Here is a 4,027-nt window from a genome sequence, read left to right as displayed (position 1 = left end):
CCGAAATAATAAAAATTAGAACAGAAACATGAAAAGCTTGGGGAAAAATAATAAATAAACTTGCAACAAAATAAGAAAAGTTTGAAACGTTTCAGTAGGAACAACAAAAGTTTGAAAAGAAATAAAAAACGTATCAGCAGAAATAACATAAGTTTGAACAGTAATAAAAAACCGTTTCAGCAGAAATAAGAAATGTCTGAACAGAAACAGGGAAAAATTGAACATAAATAGTAAAACTTTGAACATAAATAGTAAAACTTTGAACATAAATAGTAAAACTTTGAACATAAATAGTGAAACTTTAAACATAAATAGTGAAACTTTAAACAAAAAGACTGAAACTTTAAACAGAAAGATCGAAACTTTGAACATAAATAGTGGAACTTTGAACAATAGGGAAACTTTGAACAGAAAGAGTGAAACTTCGAACATACATAATGAGTAAAACTTTGAACAGAAATAGTGAAACTTTGAACATAAAGAGTGAAACTTTGAACATAAAGAGTGAAACTTTTAACAGAAAGAGTGAAACTTTTAACAGAAAGAGTGAAACTTTGAACATAAATAGTGAAACTTTGAACAGAAAGAGTGAAACTTTGAACAGAAAGAGTGAAACTTTGAACAGAAAGAGTGATACTTTGAACAGAAATAGTAAAACTTTGAACAGAAATAGTGAAACTTAAAACATAAATAGTAAAACTTTGAACAGAAATAGTGAAACTTTGAACAGAAATAAGAAAATTTTGAACAGTCATTAACAAAAGTTCGAACAGAAATAACAAGGGTTTGAACAAAAAAAAACAAAGAATTGAACAGAAATTCGAAATTTTTGAATAGTAAAAGGAAAAGTTAAGAATAATAAGAAATATTAAGCAGATGACGCGCAAATTTATCAGATGAAGGAATCATTAACTAGATAATTTGAAAATATAGTATATGAAGGAAAAATTAAGCAAAGGAACGAAAAATTAAAAAGTTTTAAAACAGAAATAAGAAAAGTTTGAACAGAAATAACAAACGTTTGAACAGAAATAACAAAGGTTTAAACAGAAATAACAGAGGTTTGAACAGGAATAACAAAGGTTTGAGTGAAAATAACACAGTTTTGAATAAATATAACAGAGGTTTGAATAAAAATAACAAACGTTTGAACAGTAATAGGAAACGTATGAAAAGTAATAGGAAAGGTGTGAACAGTAATAGGAAACGTATGAAAAGTAATAGGAGAGGTGTGAACAGTAATAGGAAACGTATGAAAAGTAATAGGAGAGGTGTGAACAGTAATAGGAAACGTATGAAAAGTAATAGGAAAGTTGTGAACAGTAAAAGGAAAGGTATGAACAGTAATAGGAAAGGTGTGAACAGTAATTGGAAAGGTGTGAACAGTAATTGGAAAGATGTGAACAGTAATAGGAAAGGTGTGAACAGTAATTGGAAAGGTTTGAACAGTAATTGGAAAGGTATGAACAGTATTAGTAAAGGTGTGAACAGTAATTGGAAAGGTGTGAACAGTAATAGGAAAGGTGTGAACAGTACTAGGAAAGGTGTGAACAGTAATTGGAAAGGTATGAACAGTAATAGGAAAGGTATGAACAGTAATAGGAAAGGTGTGAACGGAAATAGGAAAGGTGTGAACAGTAATTGGAAAGGTTTGAACAGTAATGGGAAAGGTATGAACAGTATTAGTAAAGGTGTGAACAGTAATTGGAAAGGTGTGAACAGTAATAGGAAAGGTGTGAACAGTAATTGGAAAGGTATGAACAGTAATAGGAAAGGTATGAACAGTAATAGGAAAGGTGTGAACGGAAATAGTGAAACACTGAACAGAAATAGTGATACACCGAACAGAAATAGTGAAACACCGAACAGAAATAGTGAAACACCGAACAGAAATAGTGAAACACCGAACAGAAATAGTGAAACACCGAACAGAAATAGTGAAACACCGAACAGAAATAGTGAAACTCTGAAAAGAAATAGTGAAACACTGAACAGAAGTAGTGAAACTGAACAGAAAGAGTGAAACTTTGAGCAGAAAGAGTGAAACTTTGAACGGAAAGAGTGAAACTGCACGGAAAGAGGGAAACACTGAACAGAAATAGTGAAACTCTGAAGAGAAATAGTGAAACTCTGAACAGAAATAGTGAAACACTGAACAGAAATAGTGAAACACTGAACAGAAATAGTGAAACTCTGAACAAAAATAGTGAAACACTGAACAGAAATAATGAAACACTGAACAGAAATAGTGAAACACCGAACAGAAATATTGAAACGCCGAACAGAAATAGTGAAACACCGAACAGAAATAGTGAAACTCTGAACAGAAATAGCGGAACACTGAACCGAAATAGTGAAACACTGAACAGAAATAGTGAAACACTGAACAGAAATAGTGAAACACTGAACAGAAATAGTGAAACACCGAACAGAAATAGTGAAACACCGAACAGAAATAGTGAAACTCTGAAAAGAAATAGTGAAACACTGAACAGAAGTAGTGAAACTGAACAGAAAGAGTGAAACTTTGAGCAGAAAGAGTGAAACTTTGAACGGAAAGAGTGAAACTGCACGGAAAGAGGGAAACACTGAACAGAAATAGTGAAACTCTGAAGAGAAATAGTGAAACTCTGAACAGAAATAGTGAAACACTGAACAGAAATAGTGAAACACTGAACAGAAATAGTGAAACTCTGAACAAAAATAGTGAAACACTGAACAGAAATAATGAAACACTGAACAGAAATAGTGAAACACCGAACAGAAATATTGAAACGCCGAACAGAAATAGTGAAACACCGAACAGAAATAGTGAAACTCTGAACAGAAATAGCGGAACACTGAACAGAAATAGTGAAACACTGAACAGAAATAGTGAAACACTGAACAGAAATAGTGAAACACTGAACAGAAATAGTGAAACACCGAACAGAAATAGTGAAACACCGAACAGAAATAGTGAAACTCTGAACAGAAATAGTGAAACTCTGAACAGAAATAGTGAAACTCTGAACAAAAATAGTGAAACTCTGAACAAAAATTGTGAAACTATGATCAAAAATTGTGAAACTATGATCAAAAATAGTGAAACTCTGAACAGAAATAGTGAAACTATGAACAAAAATAGTGAAACTCTAAAACAGAAATAGGGTAGGTTTGAACACTAATAGGAAAGTTTGCTCTAATCATGTTGACTTTAGAAATGAATTAAACGCATGGACTAAAGCGTGGGTAGTTCGAAAGTCTACCCGCCATATTTCTGAAATTAGTTCACTTCTGCACTTATCAATTTAACCTTTGCTTGCTCACGCTCGGAGGAAATTTACCGATGATTTTGAAATGAGTTTTACCCTTTTATCATTGTTTAGTAAGGTTTGAATTTGATTTTGTTTGTGTTTAGGAGATACAATTGCCATCTTTTCTATTTACTGTTAATCCATACTTTTAGGAAGATCAAATATTTGTTCATTTCCTCGACATGTATGTGAAAGAATGGATAAATCGAGGCATATGCTTTTATCATTTCAAAATCATTATTGGTTCTCTTATCAGATCGAAGGTTCACTTTGCTGTTGGCAATGTGAGACAGAGTTTATTTCCCTTATCAGTTCAAATAATAATATATTATGATAAGAGAAATTTTATGTTTTTAATAATAAAACTTAATAAAAAGAGTTTCATACAAGCGCTTATCATGATTTCTAATTATTGACATAGGCCGTTTATTTACCATTCGAGTTTCTCCATTCCCGTTCACCAACCTCGTATTTACATTTCCTATCCCTGAAATATGCCTATCAATAAGAGAAATTGGTTTAAGTTCAAATAATTTCTAAAGTTTATATTTAGAAGTATTAAGCTGAAATAGTATTAAATATGAATATAAATAGTATTAAATTTGAAATATGCTTATATTAAGGTTAATGAAAAAGTATTAAATTTGAATATTTATTATTTAAATTCATTTCTATGTATTATACGAATTTTTTAGAGTTGTATACACTTGAACTTAAATACAGTGTTAGTA

This window comes from Phalangium opilio, unplaced genomic scaffold, assembly GCF_054372755.1.
Source record: "Phalangium opilio isolate 3A_F unplaced genomic scaffold, DU_Popi_V2 ptg001662l_1, whole genome shotgun sequence".
NCBI classification, from domain to species: Eukaryota; Metazoa; Arthropoda; class Arachnida; order Opiliones; family Phalangiidae; genus Phalangium; species Phalangium opilio.
This window is presented reverse-complemented; position numbering follows the sequence as displayed.